Source organism: Mus pahari, chromosome 5, assembly GCF_900095145.1.
Source record: "Mus pahari chromosome 5, PAHARI_EIJ_v1.1, whole genome shotgun sequence".
In the NCBI taxonomy this organism is placed as follows: Eukaryota; Metazoa; Chordata; class Mammalia; order Rodentia; family Muridae; genus Mus; species Mus pahari.
Window position 1 is genome coordinate 77,542,794 of NC_034594.1, and position 25,489 is coordinate 77,568,282.

Sequence of the window (25,489 nt, forward strand, 5' to 3'; positions counted from 1 at the left end):
TATCTGTGCTTGGGATGGACACCAAATTGGGGTGGTATCTGGATTGCCTTTCCTTCAGTCTCGGCTCCATTTTTTCCCCTCTTTTCTATGTATGTATTTTGGGGTTTGGCTTATCTCACTCAGGATGATATTGTCTAGTTCCATTCACTTGATTGCAAAATTTGTGATGTACTTTTTTTTTTAATAGCTGAGAAGTATTTGATTTTGTAAACATACCACATTTCTGTATTCATTTTTTGGCTGAGGAACATCTGGGTTGTTTCCAGCTTCTAGCTATTGTAAATTATGTGGTCCATGGGACAATGTGGCAACATAGAGTTTGGGAAAAGATCTTTACTAACTTTATATCTGATAGAGGGCTAATATCCAAAATATACAAAGAACTCAATAAGTTAGACTTCCAAAAGCTAAATAACCCAATTAAATAACTGGCCTACAGAACTAAACAGAGAATTCCCAACTGAGGAATCCCAAGTGGCTCAAGAAACACCTAAAGAAATGTTCAACATCCTTAGTCATCAGAGAAATGCAAATCAAAATGACCCCGAGATTCCACCTTAAACCAATCAGAATGGCTACGATTAAAAAAAAAAAAAACAAAAAAAACAAAAACAAAAAACCTTAGGTAGTCTCTGGATAGTCCATCCTTTCATCTTAGCTCTAAATTTTGTTTCTGTACCTATATCCTTTCATGGGTGTTTTGTTCCTTATTCTAAGGAGGAATGAAGTATCCACACGATGATCATCCTTCTTGGTTTTCTTGTGTTTTACAAAATGTATCTTGGGTATTCTAAGTTTCTGGGCTAATATCCACTTATCAGTGAGTGCATATCTAGTGACTTCTTTTGTGATTGGGTTACCTCACTAACCCACATACTAATGCACATGCCAGCAAGATTCTGCTGTAGCGACCCTGATATAGCGGCCTCTTNTGAGGCTATGCCAGTGCCTGNCAAACACAGAAGTGGATGCTCACAGTCAGCTATTGGATGGAACACAGGGCCCCCAATGGAGGAGCTAGAGAAAGTACCCAAGGAGTTGTAGGGGGCTGCAACCCTGTAGGTGCAACAACAATATGAACTAACTAGTACCCCCTGAGCTCGAGTCTCTAGCTGCATATGTAACAGAAGATGGCCTAATCGGCCATCATTGGGAAGAAAGGCCCCCTTGGTCTTATAACTTTATATGACCCAGCACAGGGGAAGGCCAGGGCCAAGTAGTGGGAGTGGGTGGGTAGGGGAGCAGGGGTGGGGGTTGAGTATAGGGAACTTTTGGGATAGCATTTGAAATGTAAACAAAGAAAATAATAAATAAATAAATAAATAAACCTTAGGTGACAGCAGATGCTGGCAATTTTACAGAGAAAGAACACTGCTCTCTTGCTGACATGATTGCAAATAGGTACAAACACTATAGAAATCAATCTGGAGATTCCTCAAAATATTGGAAATAGATATACCTGAGGACCCAGCTATACCCATCCTGGGGATATATACATGTCACAAGTACCTGTGCTCCATAGTAGGTAACAAAATCTTCATAGCTGAATTATTCCAGCTGTTTATTCATAGTCAGATGTCTGAGTGGCCTATATTACCTGAGTATTAGTACCTTATAAACTCCAGCCTGCTGCTTGCTGGAGAGCTGTTAATTTCTGAAAAATGTTACATTGAATATCATTAAGGTTTGGATTACAACAAATTTGCTAATGGGGTTCTAACATGAGTTGTCTCAAAGGTGATTCTTTTGAAATCAAAAGTAGAGGATTTATCTTTGGCACTGAGTGGTCCTATGTGGGCAGGCTTGCCCATTTTCTTACTTTCAGTGCATACAGGATGGACTCGGTCCTCTGTGTGTGGCTCATTCAGTTAACAACACTGATCCTTAGGGAATGCCAGCAAATGCTTGGAACTGTAGGCATTTGCATGTCAGTGACTATGGTTACAGTCATCCATAAGTGCTCTATGTAATAATAGCAGACAAGCACACACTAATTCAAACTGGGTTTCAGATCATGTGCTCAGTGATATAATTATTTAGGTCCCTCACCCCGAGGCTCTCCAATCTTTACCTGCAGGCCATGTTTCACAATTCATACTCATTAAATCAAATAATCTACATCATTACACCAAAGGGTTATAATATCTGGTGTGTGTGTTTGTGTGTGTTTGTGTGTGTGTGTGTGTGTGTGTGTGTCTGTGTCTGTGTCTGTGTGTGTGTCTGTGTATGTCTGTGTATTGATGTGTGGGACAATTAGAGGGCAGAGAACAATTTCCTATACTGTTTTTCGGCACTTTCCTCTATGAGAGTCTTCCAGTTGCCTGGACTTCCATGAAATAGGCAAGGGTAAGTAGACTGTGAGGTCCAAGTGTTTACTCATAAATAGACTGTGTGCTTAGAAAATCCAACGTCAAGGCAGTGAAAGTTCTGATTCAATATAAGCAGTAGGAAGGAAGTTAATATAAGTATTGCCACAAAAACAAATCAGATGAAAATTCTCATATGGAGATATTTGATCATTCCATAAGGTAACTCTAATAATAAATCTGAAACAGATTTATAAGCCCATAAAATCAAAATTTTAAGTTAAAAAGGTTTAAATATCATAACCAAAGCAAAAAGTAAATTAAATGCAGTTCCATTTTAAGCAATGAAACACTCAACATAAAGCTCTGATGTTCCTTAAATTAACCAGCTAATTTACTGTTGTTATCACAGTTAAAATCTGAGCATCAATTTTTATTCAACAGTTTAAAATTGAATCAAAAATATATTGTCATTCCAATGGACAGTCAAAGCAATCTTGAAGAATACAAAGCAAGTATCATATTAATTGAGATTTATGATGAAGCTATATGAGAAAGACATGATATAGTAAAGAAAACCACAAGCACAAAATAATAAAGGGGCAAAGAAGAGACTCGATAAAATAGATTATATAAATTGAATATCAAAAGATGAAAGTAAGTCTTACAGTCTCTTTCTTATCATTCCTGGAAAGCACTTTCAGGTAGGCTGCATATCTTTTATAAAGGAAAAAATAAAATTAAATATTATATTAATAAAAGCATTTTTCTAAACTTAGGTGTGTGTGTTAATCAGTATGATGGTATGATTTCAATGCTGAGTTAGAAGTACGTGTACTTACTTGGGTCTGCATTAAGAATAGTGTGCATTGTATTGATCTATGGGAATTCCTGAGACTATTTTTCTTGATTTACTGGGAAGATGCATCATGATGAGAGCAGAGCGATTTCATAGTCTCAGCAAGTTGAACACTAGCAGGCCTGTGTTAATTCACTGCTCTTGACTGTGAATGTGCTCTGACTTGCCTCATCAGTTCTGTTTCAAGGCACACATAAAGGGTTCTACTTCCTCAGAGCAGGCATCTGCACTGAATGCCTTTAAATTAATATATCCATTGGTGAAGATGGAGTTCTCAAGTTCTAATCACTTCCCAAAGTTACAAGTTTGTACATTGTTCCATGGTGTTTTGAACCTTTAACATGTGAGCCTTTAGGAGGCACTTCATACCCAAACCAGAAGAGTCCAGTCTTCAACAGTTCATAAGAACTTAGTGCTACAGTTTAACATTTACTCTGTGGTATTTGGTTACCAAACATAGACACCATGATTTTCAAAAACTGAAAAAGAAAAAAGTTGACCACTGAGTGAATGGAATTATATATATTTTTTCCTTTAAGATAAACTGTCATGATGACCATGTTAGTCAAGATCTTCTGATCTTTCTGCTTTTGTCTGCTGAGCTCTGAGATTACAGGTGTGTATCACCTTGCCATGGATAGAACCCAGAGCTTTTTGTATCCTAGACAACTGCTCTATGCAAGTACTCTATTCACTATGCCACACCATCACACTCTAAAAATCATAATTCAAAAAAGCTTAATAATAATTGCCTTAAATCAGAGTGGGAACTAAGCTTGGAACATACATTTTCCCAAATTTGGAGCAAAAGAAAGTATCATTAAGAATTTTTTCTATCACTTGATCATATTAAGAAAAAAAATCGCTTCTTTGTCCTGTAGGCAACAAACTGGAAAAGTCCTTCTAGATTAAAATGTTTTGAAAACAGTGATGATTATTGCCTTGGAGGTATGCTAGTGCATATATTTTGGCTATGTCCTTACTTAGAATGAGGCACACACTGCTAATTATTGAGCATCCAATTGCAAGGCAGACTATTCATTATCCTTTTCTTAGCAATAATCTAAATTTCTCAATTATAGTTATAGTTTCTTGATTCACCTTTAAACTGCCTATTCAGAAACACAGTGGTAAACTATATATTAACATATTTTGTATTCAAAGGGCTAGACTAGTGTTCTCTGCATGACTGTGGAAAAGTCAGAAGGATATTGATAATCCTAGTGCTAATCATTGTAAAAAATTATTCCTAGGAACAAAGTTCATGGAAGATGTTAGATTAGCCATGGGTAGCAGTACATGCAGGTGGAGTTATTCATATTCCTCACCTGTACCAACATGAATGATAGCTCCCTTTATGCACACTAATACTGGATTCTCAGTGTCAGATATCATGTGCTATGTGATGTGTGATGTGAGGCCTTTCTGAAGCAACATGATCAAATATCTTTTCACTTCAGGGCAAGAATGACAGGCCAGGGCTGGAGCAATGACTCAGCAGTTCAGAACACTGATGACTGCTCTTCCTGACTTCAATTCCTTGCTACCACATATTGATTTACAACCATGTGAAATGGGATTTAAGGCCCTCTTCTGGTGTGTCTGAAGAGATCAACATTGTTTTCATATAAAAATTAAACAGATAAATAAATAAAATTATTGGCTAAGGTAAAGATACTGATCAATGTCCAATTCAATGAACTAGTTGTGTATTAGAGTTACTTATGAGACTGCAGGTGAGAGATGACTTTCATGAGCAGGGATAACTCAAAAATAGCTTTGATCAACAAACCTCACCCCAGCATGGGTGATGATTGACAAAAGATGAGACCTTGGAGCTCTCTTTTGACTGGCAGGTGGCTAAAGTATTTGAATAGTCTCTGAGCAGTATCCTTTACTGTTTGTATAATTTTATTGAGTGACATATACATATAGTTAGCTTCAGGGACTTCCTGGGATTTATGAGTTATTAACCTCTTGAGTATTAATGATTCTTCCTGTCATGACAGGAGGTTTCAGTTCCGAGGAAATTGCTACACAACACTAATCTCTGGATCGCTTTATTAGTCAATTTTTTCTTTAGTTCCTTTTCTGTAGAACTGATATGTTAGATATTTGATACTAAAATCTTCATTCTTGATGCTTCTTCTCACATATGTTTTCATTTAAGACCTTCATGCACCAGTACTCCATTCTTTCATGCCTGCTTGAGACAAATGACAAATCATGTGTTACTTCGTAAAAATGCATGCATACCCTACTAGTCTTAGACACTCTATTATTTTACTCATAATAGATCGTGCTTTGTTTATTTGTAAACTTGAAACAACATAGAATCACATGAGAAGAAAATCTCGTGAATTGATTGCATAAAACATCTTGGCCAGTGGGCATATCAGTGGAATATTATCTTCATTGCTTTAATTGATATGGGAAGGCATAGCCTGAAAGTAGGTGACTGGACCTGGACTGTATATGAATAAAGAGATTGTGCAGCCCTAAAACTGCCTGCATCCTTTCTCTCAATATCTGCTATTGACTAAGGACACTATGAGTTGCCTCAAATCCATGTCTCAACTTCCCTTCAGTGATGGATTGTAACCTGAAACTATAAGATGAATTAACAGTTTATCCTCTTTGTAGCTCTTCGTGAAGAGGATTCTGTTGAAGCAACAGGCACAAAGCTAGAATAACAGTATTTGTGGTCATCCTTGCATAACTGTGTGAGGAAACTCTAGTGATTCTTTTCTTTGGCTAACAGATCTGATGATACATTATCTACAAATGAAGGCATCGCAATACTTCCTCTGTCATTTCCTTACAAGGTCATGTGTGTGTGTGTGTGTGTGTGTGTGTGTGTGTGTGCATGGTTTCTAGGAAATTGTTCCTCTTACAACATAGGGCAATGTGAAGCTTGCGTGTGTCTTCTTCTTTTTGTTTCTTCTTCTTCTTCTTCTTCTTCTTCTTCTTCTTCTTCTTCTTCTTCTTCTTCTTCTTCTTCTTCTTTTTGAGACAGGGTTTCTCTGTGTAGTCCTGGCTGTCCTGGAACTCACTCTGTAGACTAGGCTGGCCTCGAAGTCAGAAATTTGCCTGCCTCTGCCTCCCTCCCAAGTGCTGGGACTAAAGGAGTGGGCCACCACACCCAGTTTGGGTGTCTTCTTGTCATAGTAATGTTTGATAACTCATGTATTATTCTTATCTTTCACCATGTATGTGAAAAGTCTGCTGAATTACAGACACAGTTTTCTCCAATGTAGGTCAGTGCCAGAGTCACATTCAGTTGATATTCAAAGGCCAGATATTCTGTATCTACCAGGGCTTATTAGCATAAGCTAAATATTTTTCATTCTATAATTCTTTGCCACCAGTATTGTGGTCTTTTTTAGAAGGTCACACATTTGGATTATAAATCTCCCATTGATACACTCCTGGAAAGGTATATAAAACACCTTCCCTACTACTGACACCTAGTAAGTGGCATTATAAGAATTAAAGCTACAGGGCTGCTTAATGTTTCATCCAGAGCTACATTAATTTTTAAAGCATAGCAAAGTATGACATAAAAGCATATACCAGCTTTTAATAAGTGCTGCATTTCTCCAAAAATTATCTTGTGAAAGTCTTACATTATATGTTTATTGTAATTTAATGGAAAAAAAAATGAGTCTACCTCAGTCATGACACTCAAATAATCCCCCCCCCCTTTTTAAGACTTAATGGAAGCCAAATAATTGTTTTGTATTAGTGCTACACTTGCTAAAATCTTGCTATAAACATGTAAATCAATTTACCTGCTTTTATAATTTTGTATAGCTTGTCCTTTTGCTACATTTAGGTAATGCCAGAACTTAATATCCTGAGTGACATTTAAAGATCACAACTTTAAGGCTAACATTTTTATGAGAGTTTGGAAAATTAAACTCAGGTCTTCATGTTTTAATTCAAGCACTTTACTTACTGAATCCCTGTAGCCATTAATATAGTATATAGCAAATTTCCTTAATACTTCTCTGGTTCTGAGGAGCTATAAGCTGGCATACGTTTAACACCCACACTGAATAGAATAATGTTGTTGGTCAGATTATCCAGGAGACCAAATGATCTCTGTAAGTGTAAGAATGTGATTTTATTTTAATACACCAATAGTAGTCAATACCTTTCACTGACCTCATGCTATCCTAGGTAAATGTTCTGACACACTGAAGTCAATATTGAGATGCAAGGGAGAGTACTTCATCTTAAAACCAGAAATATCCATGGGGTGGAAGGGTTTCTTCACTGCCAAAGCTTCTTTCAAGGAAACTATTGAGTTTCAACACATTCAAATCAGTGAGACAAAGGTGGTGTGCACAAAATGAGTAAAGTCAGTCTCCATCTTATGAGGAACTCTGTAGCCAATTGTGAAGAGAAAGATTTTCCAAGATGTGTTAGACAGAATTCAAATCTTCTCTAAAGTCCAAGGCATAGTTGCTAATGATTATAGTCCCAGCATTTTGAAGTCGGTTTGTAGCTCATGATTTCTATTCCAGCACTGGGAAGCAATTAGGAAGTCACAGGAAGAATTATAACAGATTTATCCACAGACTGGGCTATATCATAAAACTGTTTTTCAAAAATACCCTCTCTTACATACAATTTTTAGCTCCAATACTCAGAGACACAAATGTGGATTTCAAAAAGTAAATTTTTTCCACTTCATTTTTTTATCTCTGTCTTTGATTTCATTACTTTAAAACTTTACAAGTATATGATGTAGTAGTTTTAATCTTTATGCCCCAGTGCTCAAAATATAAGATATTGAAAAAAGTTATTACAGATAGATTGCCCTATATAGCACACAAAACATCGTCAATAAATTGTGTCTAGTACTGTTTTAGCAATTTTCCCACTTAAATTGTGAAAACTTTATTACTAATGTTAGCAATACCTGATTGTAATGTTTTCATGCACAATTTCACAAACATTATGCTGACATTTGAGTATTCAGCATTCTTGAAAGAAAATCAGGTTTCTGGTCTACTTTACTAAGTCTTTAAGACTGAATACCTGTGATATATATATATATATATATATATATATATATATATATATATACTAGCTTTGGCTATTTTGCATAAGAGACTTCAGAATAAACAGTTTTAGAGTACCCAGAGTTCATTGTTAGCCTCATATTGTAAGTAATCAGAATGTTCACATTATTTTCTTTTCTTAACAACATTGATTTTTGGTCATTGTATAAATAAAAATATTCTTAATGTAAGACTATTAAATATTTTTTCTTTTATTAGATATTTTATTTATTTACATTTCAAATGGTATTCCACTTCCAGGTTTCCCTTTCAGTAATCACCTATTCCATTAACCCTCCTCCTGCTTGTATGATGGTGTTCCCCAACACTCAGACACGTTCCTGCCTCCCATCCCTGGCATTCCCCTACACTGCTGCATCGAACCTTCATAGAACCAAGGGACTCTCCTCCCATTGATGCCTGACAAAGTCATCCTCTGCTATATATATATATTGTTAGAGCCATGTGTCACTCCATGTATATATTTGGTTGATGGTTTAGTCCCTGGGAACTCTGGGGGGTGGGGACTGGTGGGGAGTAGGTCTTGTTGATTGATATTCTTGTCCTTATGGGGTTGTAAACCTCTTCTGTTCCTTTACTTAATTACTCCATTGGGGTCCCCATGCTCAGTCCAAGGCTTGGCTGTGATCATCAACCTCTGTATTTGTCAGGTTCTGGTAGATCCTCTCAGGAAATAGCTATATCAAGTTCCTGTCAGTAAGCACTTCTTGGCATCTGCAATAGAGTCTGGGTTTGGTGACAGTATATAGAATGGATCCCCAGGTAGGGCAGTCTCTGGATGACCTTTCCTTCAGTCTCTGTACTATACATTGTCTCCATATTTGCTCCTGTGAGTATTTTGCTACCCCTTCTAAGAAGGACTGTAGCATCCACAGTTTGGCCTTCCTTCTTCTTGAGCTTCATGTGGTCTTTGAATTTTATATAGCGTATTACAAGCTTGTGGACTAATATCAATGAGTGGGTACCATGTGTGTTCTTTTGTTACTGCGTTACCTCATTCAGGATGTTTTTGTCAAGTATCATCCATTTGCATAACAATTTCATGAAGTCACTGTTTTCAATAGCTGAGTAGTGAGTGAAGACACCATATTCTGATCCATCCTAGAGAGCCTGCTGTACTCAAAGCAGTTGGTCCTTTCTGCTGGGGCAGACTCTTGGCTGATCTGCTCCAGTGAAAACGTCATACCCTGATCCACTGTAGAGAAAACACTGCACTTAGAGCAGTTGGTAAAAAGTTTCCCCTCTCCCCAGAGTTCTATAGCTGCTGGTTGCAGTACAGTGGACTCAGAGCCCATCATCAACCAAAACTCCCACTCTCCCAAATACCACTCACCTTCTGTCCCTTCGACTACTTCCACCCAGTCCTTTCTGCTGGGTCAGACTCTTAACTGATCTGCTTCAGTGGAGACACAATATCTTGATCCATCCTAGAGGATCCATTGCACTCAGAGCATTTGAGGACCTGTTAAATTCAGAACATTTGAGAACCTGCTGCACTCAGAGCAATTGAAGATCCATTGCACTTACAGGAGTTGAGGATCAGCTGCACTCAGAGCAGTTGGACAACAGCTGACTATTCCACTGAAGACCAAACAGTCTAAAGACCTCTCAGGAGATCTATTGCAGCCAGGGCAACAGATCAGCAGCTTCTCTACCCCTGCGAAGAGCCCCCAGTTGGAAGGCCCTACAAGTGGTCTGCTACAGCCAAGGCTGCAGGCCTAACAGGAGACCTGAAGCAACACAGGAACAAAAGAGGCAGACTCCAGACAGTCACCCAAACAAACACCATGGATATCTAGACAGTGAAAGTCAAGCACAAGCCCATAAGCAACAGAAGCCGATATATGTGGATATCATCAGAACCCAGTGTTCCCACTGCAACAATCCCTAAATGCAACAACACATCTGAAAATTGGGAAGCTGACCTAAAATACTATCTCATGAAGATAATAGAGTCTTTTAAGGAGGATATAAATAACTCACTGAAAGAAATATAGGAAAACCCAGGTAAACAGGTGAAGGCATTGAATAAAGTGATCCAAGTGGAAATAGAAACAATAAATAAAAAACAAATTGAGGCAAACTTAAAAATGGAAAAGCTAGGAAAAAGATCAGGAATTACATATTTAAGAATCACCAAAATAAGGCAAGAGATAGAAGAGAGAATCTCAGGTATAGAAGATACTGTAGAAGAGATTGAAACAACTGTCACAGAAATTTCAAAACATAAAAAAACTCCTGGTGTTCCCCTGTACTGGGAGTGGGTGGGTGGGGGAGCAAAGGGTAGAGGAGGGTATAGAGGTCTTTTGGAATAGCAATCGAAATGTAAATGAAGTAAATACCTAATAAAAAAATTGGGAAAAAAACTCTTAACATGAAACATCCAAGAAATTCAGGACCCATTTCTAAAACCAAATCTAAGAGTGATCTGAATAGAGGAGAATGAAGATTCCCAGCTCAAAGGACCTGAAAGTGACTCCAAAAATATCATAGATGAAAACTATCCTAACCTAAAGAAAGAGAGGACAATAATTGTACAAGAACCCTATAGAACACCAAATAAATGAGACCAGAAAAGAAAATCCTCTCATCACATAATAATCAAAACAATCAACACAGAGAACAAAAAAGGAATATTAAAAGTGCAGGAGAAAAAGGCCAAGTAACATGCAAATGTAGCCCTATCAGAATTATACCAGAATTCTCAACAGGGATTATGTAAGCCAGAAGAGCCTGGTCAGAGGTCATGCAGACTCTAAGAGAACACAAATGCTAGCCCAGCAAAACTCTTAACACAGAAGGAGAAAACAAAACATTCCAGGACAAACCCAAATTCAAATGTATCTATCTACCAATTCAGCACAATAGAGGGACCTGGAAGGAAAACTCCAACAAAAGGAGTTGTTCACAAAGAAAGGACAAGATATTGATCATCTCACAACAAAGCCAAAATCAGAGACCACAAGCACATTAATCCACCTACAAAAACAAATATATTAGCAACCAACTGTCATCTCTCTTTAATATCTTTCAATATTAGTGGACAAAACTCACCAATAAAAAGACATAACTAATATACTGGATACAAAAACAAGATTCAACATTTGCTGCATACAAAACACACCTTAATAACAAAGACAGACACTATCTCAGAGTAAAATGGTGAAAAAAGTGTTTTCTAAGCAAATGTTCCCAGAAAACAAGCAGAAGTTGCAGCCCTAATACCAAAAACAAAACAAAACAAAACAAAACAAAACAAAAAAACAAGCAAACAAACAAACAAACTTCCATCAAAAAGTTATCAGTCATGATGAAGATGGACATTTCATATTAATCAAGGGAAAAATCAACCAAGAGAGTCTCCATTCTGAGCTTCTATACCCTAAATGCAAGGGCACCCACATTCATAAAATAAACTTTACTAAAGCTCAAAGCACACATCACACCCCACACAATAATAGTGGAAGACTTAGCACCCCACTCTTAGCAATAGACAGATAAAGGAAACAAACTAAACAGAGACACAGTGAAACTAAGAGAAGTTATGAACCAAGTGGATATAACAGATATTTATAGAACATGTCATTCTAATGCAAAAGAACATACCTTCTTCTCAGAAACTCATGATACTTTTGCAACACTGACCATATAATTGGTCACAAAACAGGACTCAGCAGATATAAGAAGATTGAAATAATCACATGTACATTATAAGATTATCATGAACTAAGGTTGGTCTTAAATTCCTACAAGAATGTTGGGCGTAGTGGTGCATGCCTTTAATCCCAGCACTCGGGAGGCAGAGGCAGGCAGATTTCTGAGTTTAAGGCTAGCCTGGTCTACAAAGTGAGTTCCAGGACAGCCAGGGCTATACAGAGAAACCCTGTCTTGAAAAACAAAAATAAAGTAAAATAAAAAATTCTTACAAGAACAAATACAAGAACAAAGGAAAAGGAAAACACACATACACATGGAAGCTGAACAATGCTCTAATCAATGATAACTTGGTCAAAGGAAGAAATAAAGAATTTAATTAGAATTAAATTAGAATTTAGAATTTAATGAAAATAAAAACACATCATACCAAAACTTATGGGAAACAATGAAAGTAGTGGAAATAGGAAAACTTGCAGCACTGTCTCAAAAAACAAACAAAACAAACAAACAAACAAACAAAAAACTGGAGAGAACTTACTCACACTTGAAAAGCTCTAGAACAAAACCAAGGAGCTACAACTAAGTGGAGGAGATTGAAGGAAATAATCAAACTATGGATGGAAATCAACCAAATAGAAACTAAAAGAAGTATACAAAGAATCAACAAAACCAGGAGCTGTGTTTTTTTGTTTGTTTGTTTGTTTGTTTTGTTTTGTTTTGTTTTGTTTTTAGAGAAAATCAACAAGAAAGATAAACCCTTAGACAGATTAACCAGAGGGCAACAGAGATAGTATCCAAATTAATAAAATCAGAAACGAAATGGTAGACATAACAATGGAAGCCTTGGAAAAATCAATAAAATCAGATCATACTGCAAAAGTTTATACTCAACAAAATTAGAAAATGTGGAAGAAATAGACAATTTTCTAGATACATACCAGGTGCTAAAGTTAAAACAGGATCAGATAAATGATCTAAACAGTCCCCAAACCCCTAAAGATATAGAAGCAGTCATTAGTATTCTCCCAACCCTAAAAAAGTACAGGACAATATGGATTTATTGGCGAATTCTCTCAGACATTTAATGAAGGCCTAATGCCAATACTCTTCTAACTATTCCAAAACATAAAAACAGAAGAAACATTACCCTATTTGGGCTGTGAAGCCACAAATATACTTATACCATAACCATACAGAGAACTAACACAGAAACAGAACTTTACACTAATCTCTTTTATGAACATTGATGCAAAAATACACAAAAAATTCTTGCCAACTGAATCCAAGAACACATCAAAGCAATCATTCACCATTATCAAGTAGGCTTCATCCTAGGGATTCATGTATGGTCCAATATACAGAAATCCATTAATATGCTCTACTACATAAACAAACTCAAAGAAAAAATACACATGATCATTTCATTAGATGCTGAAAAAAGGTTCTATTGAGAGTAATTAGACAAAAAAAGGAGGTCAAAAGTATACAAATTGGAAAGAAAGAAATCAAAATATCATTATTTGCAGATGATATAATTGTATAAATAATTGACCCCAAAATTTCCTCCAGAAAATAAGCTTACACACAATTTCAGCAAGTAGCTGAATATAAAATTAACTGAAATAAATCAGTAGCCTTCCTCTACTCAATGGATAAATAGACTGAAAAATAAATTAGGGAAAATGTCACAGTTCACAATAGTCACAAATAATACTACATACATTGATATGACGCTAACCAAGTAAGTCTAAGGTCTGGATGACAAGAACTTCAAGTCTCTGAAGAAAGAAATCAAAGAAGATCTCAGAAGACAGAAAGATCTCCCATGCTCAAGGATTCGCAGGGTTAATATAACAAACATGGCCATATTGCCGAAAGCAATCTACAGATTCAATGCAATCTACTTCAAAATTACAAAACAATCCTTCATAGAATTGGAAAGTGCAATTTGCAAATTCATTTGAAATGACAGAAAACCCAGGATACTGAAATCTATTCTCAACAATAAAAGCAATTCTGGGGGAATAACCACCCCTGACCTCACTATTGCTCTTTTATCACTATTAAATAACAATAGTGATAAAAATTGCATGGTATAGGTACAGAGAAAAGTAGAAAAACAAAAGGAATATAATTTAAGACCCAGAAATGAACCTATACACCTATTTTCACTTGATCTTTGACAAAGGAGCTAAAACTATCCAGTGGGGGGGAAAAACTCCATTTTATAACAAAAGATGCTGGTTCAACTGGAGGTGAGCATGTAGAAAAATGCAAATTGATCATTCTTATCCTTGTACAAAACTCAAGTCTAAGAGGACCTAGGACCTCCACATAAAACCAGATACACTGAAACTTATGGAAGAGAAATTGTAGAAGGGACTTAAACACATGGGTACAGGGGAAATTTTCCTCAACAGAATACCAGTGGTTTATGCTCTAATATCAAAAATCTACAAATGGGACCTCATAAAATTTCAAAACATTGGTAAGATAAAGGACACTGTCAATAGGACAAAAGGGCAACCAACTGTCTGGGAAAAGATCTTTACCAATCCTACATCCCATAGAGGACTAATAGTCAATAAATAAAAAGAACTCAAGAAGTTAGACTCCTGAGAATTAAATAACCCTTTTAAAAATGGGGTAAAAAGATAAAGAAAGAATTTTTACCTGATGAATATTGAATGGTTGAGAAGCACCTAAAGACATCTTTAACATCCTTAGTCATCAGGGAAATGCAAATCAAAACAACCCAGAGACATAGTAATCAGAACAACAAATGCAGTAAATAAGGACAGAATATTAAAAGCAGTAAGGGAAAAAGATCAACTAACATATAAAGGCAGAAATATTAGAATTACACCAGAAATCTCACCAGAGACTATGAAAGCCAGACAATCCTGGACAGATGTTATACAGACCCCAAGAGAACACAAATGCCAGCCCAGGCTACTATTCCGAGCAAAACTCTCAATTACCATAGATGAAGAAACCAAAGTATTCCATGACAAAACCAAATTCACATAATATCTTTCCACAAATATAGCCATTCAAAGGATAATAAAGGGAAAACACCAAAACAGGAACCGAAATTAAGCCTTGGAAAAAGCAAGAAAGTAATTCTTCAACAAACCTAAAAGAATACAATCATAAGAACAGATTGCCAACTCTAACTACAAAAATAACAGGAAGCAACAATTACTTTTCCTTAATATCTCTTAATATTAATGGACTCAATTCCCCAATAAAATGATATAGACCAACAGAGTGGCTACATAAACAGGAACCATCATTTTGCTGCTTACAGGAAACCCACATCAGGGAAAAAGACAGGCACTACCTCAGATTGAAAGCATGGAAAACAATTTTCCAAGGAAACAGTCTGAAGGAACAAGCTGGAGTAGCCATTCAAATATCAAATAAAATTGACTTCCAACCCAAAGTTATCTAAAAATATAAGGAGGGGTACTTCATACTCATCAAAGATAAAATCTTCCAAGATGAACTCTCAAACCGGAATATCTATGTTCCAAATGCAAGGGCAGCAACATTCATTAAAGAAACTTTAGTAAAGTTCAAAGCACATGTTGCACCTCACACAATAATACTTGGAGACTTTAACATCCCACTCTCATCAGTGGACAGATTCTGGAAACAGAAACTAAACAGAGAGACATGGAAACTAACATAAGTTCTGAAAGAAATGGATTTAACAGATAGCTCCAGAACATTTTACCCTAAACCAAGAGTATATACCTTCTTCTCAGCACCTCATGGTACCTTCTCCAAAATTAACCATATAATTGGCCACAAAACAGCCTCAACAGATACAAAAAGATTAAAATTATCCCATGCATCCTATCATATCACCACAGACTAAGACTGTTCTTCAATAACAATAGAAATAATGAAAAGCCATCATTCACATAGATGCTGAACAACATTCTCCTCAATGATACCTTACTCAAGGAAGAAATAAAGAAAGAAATTAAAGACTTTTTAGTGTTTAATGAAAATGAAGCCACCACATACCCAAACATATAGGACACAATGAAAGCAGTCCTAAGCCGGGTCTGGTGGCACAGGCCTTTAATCCCAGCACTTGGGAGGCAGAGGCAGGCGGATTTCTGAGTTCGAGGCCAGCCTGGTCTACCAAGTGAGTTCCAGGACAGCCAGGGCTATACAGAGAAACCCTGTCTCAAAAAACAAAACAAAACAAAACAAAACAAAACAACAACAAAAAAGAAAGCAGTCCTAAGAGGAAAACACATATCTTTGAGTGCCTCCAAAGAGAAACTAGAGAGAGCATACACTAGTAGCTTGACAACACACCTAAAAGCTCCAAAACAAAAGGAAGCAAATTCACCCAATTGGAGTAGACAGCAAGGAAAGATCAAAATCAAAGCCAAAATCAACCAAGTGGAAACAAAAAGAACTATTTAGAGAATCAACCGAGCCAGGAGCTGGTTCTTTGAGAAAATCAACAAAACAGATAAACCCTTAGCCAAACTAACTAGAGGGCACAGAGACAGTATCCTAATCAACAAAATAATAAATGAAAAGGAAGACATAACAACAGAACCTGAGTAAATCCAAAACACCATCAGATCCTTCTACAACAGGCTATCCTCAACAAAACTAGAAATCCTGGATGAAATGGACAAATATCAGACAGATACCAGGTACCAAATTTAAATCACAATTAGATTAATGAACTAAATAGTTCCATATCCCCTAAAGAAACAGAAGCACTCAGTAATAGTCTCCCAATGAAAATCGAAGGACCAGATGAGTTTAGTATAGAGTTCTATCAGATCTTCAAAGAAGAGCTATTTCCAATTCTTCTCAAACTATTCCACAAAATAGAAACAGAAAGTACTCTACCCAATTCCTTCTATGAAGCCACAATAACTCTGATACCTAAACCATGTAAAGACACAACAAAGATAGAGAACGTCATACCAATTTCCCTTATGAAAATCAATGCAAAAATATTCAATAATATTCTTGCTACCCAAATCCAAGAACCCATCAAAATGATCATCCATCATGACCAAGTAGGCTTCATCCCAGGGATGCAGGGATGGTTTAATATAAGGAAATCCATCAACACAATCCACTATATATACAAACACAAATACAAAAATCACATGATCACCTCATTAGATGCTAAGAAACCATCTGAAAAATCCAACACCTTCATGATAAAAGTCATGGTAAGATCAGGAATTCAAGGCCCTTTCCTAAAGATAATAAAAGCAATCTACAGCAAACCAATAGCCAACATCAAAGTAAATGCAGAGAAGCTAGAAGCAATCCCACTAAAATCAGGGACTAGACAAGGCTCCCCACTTTTTCCCTACCTATTCAACATAGTAATCAAAGTCCTAGCCAAAGCAATCAGACAACAAAAGGAGATCAAGGGGATACAAACTGGAAAGGAAGAAGTCAAAATATCACTATTTGTAGATGATATGGTAGTATATATAAGTGACCCTAAAAATTCCACCAGAGAGCTCCTAAACTTGATATACAGCTTCAGTGATGTAGCTGGATATAAAATTAACTGAAACAAATCAATGGCCTTTTCTACACAAAGGATAAACAGGTTGAGAAAGAAATTAAGGAATCAACTCCCTTCACAATAGTCACAAATAATATAAAATACCTTGGTGTGACTCTAACTAAGGAAGTCAAAGATCTGTACAATGAGAATGTCAAGTCTCTGAAGAAAGAAATCTAAGATCCCAGAAGATAGAAAGATCTCCCAAGCTCATGGAATAGCAGGGATAATATAGTCAAAATGGCTATCTTGCCGAAAGTAATCTACAGATTTAATGCAATCCCCAATAAAATTCCAACTCAAGTATTCAACAGTTTAGAAAGGGCAATTTGCAAAATCATCTGGAATAACAAAAACTCTGGGATATCAAAAATTCTTCTCAATGATCAAAGAATCTCTGGGGGAATCAACATGCCTTACCTAAAACTGTACTGCTTGTGGACGTTGTACATCGTGGTGCGCACTAGGCTCCGCACCACGATGTACAACGTCCACAAGCAGAAAATTTGGGTGTGACCATTTGTTCACTGAAGGACATTATGGGATAGTTGCAGTTTCAGGTTATTACAGATAACACTGTTACAAACATTTGTGTAAGAGAATTTGTGTGAAAATAAGTTTTTACTTCTCTGAAAAAGACAGCATTTTCAACAAATGGTGCTGACACAACTGGAGGTTATCATGTAGAAGAATGTGGATTGATCCATTCTTATTTCTTTTTACTAAGGTCAAGTCTAAGTGGATCAAGGAACATCATATAAAACCAGAGACACTGAAACTTAAAGAGGAATAAGTGGGGGAAAGCCTCAAAGATATGGGCAGAGGGGAAAAATTCTTCAACAGAACAGCAATGGCTTGTGCTATAGGATTGAGAATTTGCAAATGGGACCTCTTAATATTGCAAAGCTTCTGCAAGGCAAAAGTTGCTGTCAATAAAACAAAAAGGCAACCAACAGATTAGGAAAATATGTTTACCAATCCTAATTCTGATAGGGGACTAATATCCGAGATATATATAAAGAACTCATGAAGTTGGATTCCAGAAAATCAAATAACCCTATTTAAAATGGGGTACAGAGTTAAAAAAAGAGTTCTCAACTGAGGAATACCAAATGGCTGAAAAGCACCTGTAAAAGTGTTAAACATCCTTAATCATCAGGAATATGCAAATCAAAACAATGCTGAGATTCCACCTCACACCAGTCAGAATGGCTAAGGTCAAAAATTCTGGTGTCAGCAGATGCTGGCGAGGATGTGGAGAAAGAGGGGCACTTCCCACTATTTGTGGGATTAGAAGCTGGTACAACCACTCTGGAATTCAGACTGTTGGTTCCTCAGAAAAGTGGACATAGTACTACCGGGAGATCCAGCAATTCCTCTCCTGGGCATATATCCAGAAGATGTTCAAACTGGTATTAAGGACACATGCTCCACTATGTTCATAGCAACCTTATTTATAAAAGCCAGAATCTGGAAAGAACCTAGATGTCCCTCAACGGAGGAATGGATACAGAAAATGTGGTGCATTTACACAATGGAGTACTACTCAGCAATTAAATACATTGAATTCATGAAATTCTTAGGCAAATGGATGCATCTAGAGGATGTCATCCTGAGTGAGGTAACCAAATCACAAAAGAACAAACATGGTATGTACTCACTGATAAGTGGATATTAGCTCAGAAATGTAAAATATCCAAGATACAGTTTGCAAAACACATGAAACTCAAGAAGAAGACCAAAGTGTGGATACTTTGCTCCTCCTTAGAATGGGGAACAAAATACCCATGAATGAGAAGCTGGAAAAAAACCCAGATGACCCAAGACAGAAGAATGAATATAGAAAATATCCTGAGTTTTGTAGGAAAATGGATGGAACAACAAAATATCATTCTGAGTGAGGTAACTCAGACCCAAAAAAACATGCATGGTATGTACTTCCTAATAAGTGCTAATTAGTGGATGTTGCCAATAAAAAAAAAGAAAAAAAAAAGTACAGAATACCCAAGATACAGTACACAGATCTCATAAAGATCAACAAGCTGAAGTACCCAAGTGAGGACACCTCAGTCCCACTTGGGAGGGAAAAGAAAGCAATCACAAGTAGGGAGGTAGGGAGGGGTCTGTGGGTTAAAATGGAGGGGAAAGGGAGGAGTTGGAAGTGCAGATTTTGATCTGGTATTGGGTGAAGAAAAGTACTAAAACTCTGAGGACCAGCAGAAAGAATAGAAACAGGCAACCTTGGGAGATAGGATGTTGGAGGGAACCCTCCAGAATGCACCACAGACCTGGGAGGTGAGAGACACTCAGGACTCAAAGGGAGTCAAAGGGACCTAAGATGAAATGCCCAACAGTAGGGAGAGAGAACTTATAGAGCCCACCTGCAGCAGGAAGACAGGGTATCAAATGAGGGAGAGGGGGGTCATCCCAAAATCACATCTCTAACCCATAATTGTTCCTATCTGAAGGAATTACAGGTATGGAAATGGAGAAGACCCTGAGGAAAAGAAGGTTCAGTGACAGGCTCAAAATGGGATTCATTTCAAGCAGGGGTCCCACGGGCTGACAATATCACTGAGGCTGTCATGTCATAAAAAAAGGGACCTAGCATGACAACACTCCAGAAGACCCAACAATAAGCTGAAAGAATCAGATGCATATATTTACACCCAACAAATGGACACAAGGGGCTGACCCATGTTGATGAATTAGGGAAAGCTGAAAGAAGCTGAGAAGGTATATTCTTTTGTTTTAGGATGAAATAGTCTATAGCTACCTGTTAAATCCATTTGGTCAAAACTACTATTAGTTTCACAGCATCTCTGTTTAGATACTTTTTCTATGATCTGTCCATTGCTGAGAATGGGATGTTAATGTTAATGTCTCCTACTATTATTGTGTGAGGTAAAATGTATGCTTTGAGCTTTAGTAAAGTTTCTTTCATGAATGTGGGTGCCCTTTAAATTAAAGTATAGATGTTCAAAAATAAGAGTTTATCTTGGTAGATTTTTACTTTGACATGTAAGAAGAGTAATTCCTTACCTTTTTTGATAACTTTTGGTTGAAAGTTGGTTTTTTTCGATATTAGGGTACTGCATCTTGTTTCTTGGGTTCATTTGCTTGAAAAAATTTTTTTCAGCCTTTTACTCTGAGGTAGTGTCTGTCTTTGCCTTTGAAGTGTGTTTACTATATGCAGAAAAATTCTGGGTCCTATTTATATATCCAGTCTGCTAGTGTATGTCTTTTTATTATAGAAGTGAGTCCATTGCTGTTAAGAGATATTAAGGAAATGTGACTGTTGCTTCCTGTGGTTTTTATTCTTGTAGGTGGAATATTGATTGTGTGAGTATCTTCTTTTGTGTTTGTTCAAAGAAGACTACTTTCTTGCTTTTTTTAGGGTGTACTTTCCTCCTTGTGTTGGAGTTTTCTATCTATTATCTTCTGTAGGGCTGAACTTGTGGAAAGATATTATGTAAATTGTGTTTTTCCATGGGATATCTTAGTTTTTCCATCTATAGTAATTGATCATTTTGTGAGGTATAGTAGCCTGGGCTGGCATTTGTGTTCTCTTAGGCTCTACATGACTTGTAGCCTAGGATCTTCTGGCTTTTAGAGTCTCTGGTGAGAAATCTCATGTAATTCTTATAGGTCTGCCTTTATATGTTTCTCGATCTTTTTCTGTTACTTCTTTTAATATTGTTTCTTCATTTTCTACATTTGGTGTTTTGATTTTTATGTATCAGAGGAGTTTCTTTTATGGTCAAATATATTTGAAGTTGTATAGGTTTCTGGTATGTTTATGGGTATCACTTTCTTTAGGTTATAAAAGTTATAATTTTGTTTATATTTACTCTCCCTTTAAATTGGAAATCTTTGCTCTCTTCTTTCTTATTATCCTTAGGTTTGGTCTTCCCATTTTTTCCTAGATTTCTTGGATGTTTTGGCTTAGGACCTTTTTACATTTTGTGTTTTCTTTGACTGTTGTGTCCATGTTTTCTATTTTATCTTCTGCACCAGAAATTCTCTCTTCTATCTTTGTATTCTGTTGATGATGCTTGCATCTATGACTCCTCATCTTTTTCCTATGTTTTCTAACTCCAGGGTTTTCTCCCTTTGTGATTTCTTTATTGTTTCTCTTTCCATTTTTAGATTCTGGATGGTTTTGTTCCATTATTTCCCCTGTTCGTGTTGCCCTATAATTTGTTAAGGGATTTTTATGTTTCCTCCTTAAAGGCTTCTACCTGTTTATCTGTGTTTTCCTGTATGTTTTTTTTTAACGGAGTTATTTATGTCCTTTTTAAAGTCCTCCATCACCATCAGGAGATATAATTTTAAATCCAAATCTTGCTTTTCATGTGTATTGGTGTGCCCAGGACTTGCTGTAGTGGGAAAACTGGGTTCTGATGATGGCAAGTAGCTTTGATTTCTGTTGCTTTTATTCTTGTGCTTGGCTCTCATCATCTGGTTATCTCTAGTGCTATTTGTACTTGCTGTCTCTGAGTGGAACTTGTCCTTCCTGTGATCCTGTTTGTGTCATAAATCCTCAGAGTCCAGCTGTCTCTGTGATCCTGTGATCCTGAGATCCTAGTGTATAAAGCTCTTGGGAGTCAAGATTTCTCTGGGTGTTTCACGGGTGAGTGGGGAGCCAGAACCCTGGGTTTGCTCCAGGCACAGGTGAATGGTGGAATAAGTTCATGCTTCTGGCTGGGTGGGGGTTTGTGTTTCCCTCGTTCCTGTGTGAGTCCCAGTTATGTTGGTTGTTGGGAAAGATGTTGTGTCCTCAACTGTGATCTTGAGTGTGTCAGAACTCCTGTGATCCTGGGTGGTTCTGATCTCCTGTTAGTCTAGCTTCCTCTGTGATCCTGTGTTACGTTGATCTGGTGATCCTGGACATTTCAGAGCACCTGGGAATAGTGCTCTTTCTTGGTATTGTAGAAGTGGGTTCAGAGCCAGCACTTGAGGTTTGCTTTGTGTGCAGGTACAAATTGGAAAAAAAAAAAAAAAACTGTGCCACTGGCCACACACAGGTTCCCAATTCCCTGGATCCTGCAGACCCAGTTACTCTGAATGTTGGCCAAGATGTTGTGGCTTCTCATGTAATCCTGTGTATTTCAGAGAACCTGGTAGTCAGGATCCCTCTGGGTGTTGTAAAAGTGCATGTAGAGCCATTGCCCCTGCTTAGTGTGCAGGTTCAAACTGTGATCCTGCATGTGTTAGAATACCTGGGAGTCTAGCTTCCTCTTGGAATTGTGAGACTGGGTGCAGAGCCTGCATTCCAGGACTGCTCTGTGTGCAGATTCAAACTGGAAGAAACTGCCAATGGCTTGGCTGGGGTTCCTGCATTCCTGGATCCAGTAGGTTCCAGTTACTCCAGGTGTTGGGGCAGATGTTGTGGCCTCCTCACTTGTGATCCTGGGCATTTTAGATCACCTGGGAGTCAAGCTTCCTCTGGGTGTTGTGAGACTAGGCGAGGAGTCAGCACCCAATGTCTGCTCAGGGCACCAGTTCAGGCTGGAAGGACAAAACTATTAAAGTTTAATAACTTAGTAACACCTTGATTTATAATATAGATGTGAAGTTTTCAAAGCATTTAAAAACATATTCCTCTCTCAGTTAAAGGGAATTGAAATGAAAATGTCGCAACAGAAAACTAACTTGATGAGAAATGTTCAATTTTCACATACGTGATTTACAAAAACTTCAGTGTTTTCCTATGGTTTCTATAATTAAAAGGAAAGCAATATAGAGTCTTTGAAAGCACTCAGTGTGGAGTTGCTCAGACTTATACACATCTAGTCTGTGCTTCATGTTGGCTACCATTCTGAAAAATATATTAACTTCCTCAAATTGTAGTTTCCTCTTTTGAAGAGTTTAATGGTCTATTATTAAAAGTATTAAAAAAGATTAAATGTGTATTTATATGAGTATCTTAACTATATCCTATAAAACATAAGTAATGGTTTCCTCTTACTTGAATCTATTAACCTGTTTAAAAACTGCAGTGTGATTATGTTTGGACACATATACTGGAATTTAGAGTCCTTAGGAAGAAAGTGATTTTGAATTGTGGAAGCAAAGCTGGGTGAATCAGAAATTCTAGTTAGAGATTATTGTCACTACTATCATTTACTATCACATATAAATTAGACATAATTGATTTTATTATATTTTCAAACATGTACAAATTATGTCTTGAACATACTCAAATCCTTCTCTTGTTCCCCCCACTACTGACAAATTCTCTTATCTTTCCTATGGGCCATTTCTACTTCTACCTCCTTTTATTTTCGCTGTTGGTAAGCCAATACATTTCCTTAAAGTGCTTATAGATGCATGGTAGGTTGACTATTTATAACAGCGTAGGCATCTTACTGGTGAATACACCATTGAAAAAAAATGTTTCTCCATTAGCAGTTGTTAACTGCACACAGATACTCCAGAAGATGGAAAGCCTTGTTAGCACCCCTCTCTCTATGATGATCATGGGCCCAGTCTCATGCAGATATTGTGCTTTTCATCAGAGTTCTTAAGGGTATAACAGTTACTCTAGCCACATAGTGACCTGCCTAGAAGGCATTATAACCTTATTCTACCTCTTTAATTCATTCTACCTCTCTTCTATTATGTTTTCTGAGCCTTGTGGGATTTCAGAGAGATGCTTCATTCAGAGCTGGGAATTTAGTGCTCATTATCTGTAGTACATAGTATGTGTGGATCTTGTCATTGACTGTGATTTAGTCACTAAGTTGATCTCTTTTGATAGCTATGATATGGCTTGAGAATAGATGCTACTCAAAGTCAGAGGGGAAGAAATAAATGTTATTTCTATGTCTAGACCCAAGGAAGAAATGGAGACTATAATGTTCCTCCCCAGAATGAGAATATTAGTATGGTTCCCACTAGGAGGAATCCATTTTACAGAACATTGTTCTAGCCTTTTACCAGCTAGATAACTACTGTCAGAACAATAGGGCTGAGATGCTTGAGGTGAGGCACAAATTATACCATCTTCTGATTATTAAGAGATTGTTTCTTCTAGAGATATTGCAAATAGCAAGTACAAGTCAATCTCCATTGTCTACTTGTCTGGATTGAGAAGTATCTAGCAGATTAATTGTGTGCATTTCTGTATGTCACAATTTGGGGAGACACTTAGATCACAAAGATGATTACCTTATTATTTGATTACTCCTTTGGTAGATTTATACTATATCAAGAACATTGAAATGTATTGAAAGGCAGGGATAAACCCCAGTGGAGAAAGTTTTTCACTGGAGGACATCATGCCCTTGATGCCTATATTTTCCTCAGAACATTCCTGAAGCCTTTCTTTTATTTTTGTTTCCTATCAAGATATAAATTGCCCCTTTCCTCTATCACCTCCTTGTCAAATTGAACAAAGCCCTTTGACCAAGTGATCCACAGTAAATCATTTTCCTTAAGGCATTTCTCAAAAATGACTAATAACTGAATCTCTGTGACCTAACTGAGTGTTGATTCTTTGGAATGAGATTCTAGTTTCTGGGATGACATTTGCGATGACTTAAAATGATCATCATCTATCCAGGGCCTAGAATCACTTAAAAATTACCTTTTCTGCATGTTTTTGTGGAATCTTCTTTAATGAGCTTGAACTACAATAACAAGACCCACTCTAAATGTGGATTATACCATTTCCTGAGTTGGAGTATTCAACTGAATAAAAAGAAGCAAGGAAATTGAATTAAAAGAAGAAAGGTTTTCTCTGGTTGAGAAAATAGGGCGTAGATTCTGCTACAACTCCTACCTCTACCATCCCCTGCAAATGTAAGAGTCTAAACAAGAAACCATCAAAGATGTTTTCTTATTGTATTGTGATAATAATGGATGATACAGGATAGCTTCCTATAACTGATGGCTTTAGCGAGAGTGTAAATGGGAAGGACAGTTTCTTTCTTTTTTCTTTCTTTCTTTCTTTCTTTCTTTCTTTCTTTCTTTCTTTCTTTCTTTCTTTCTTTCTTTCTTTCTTTCT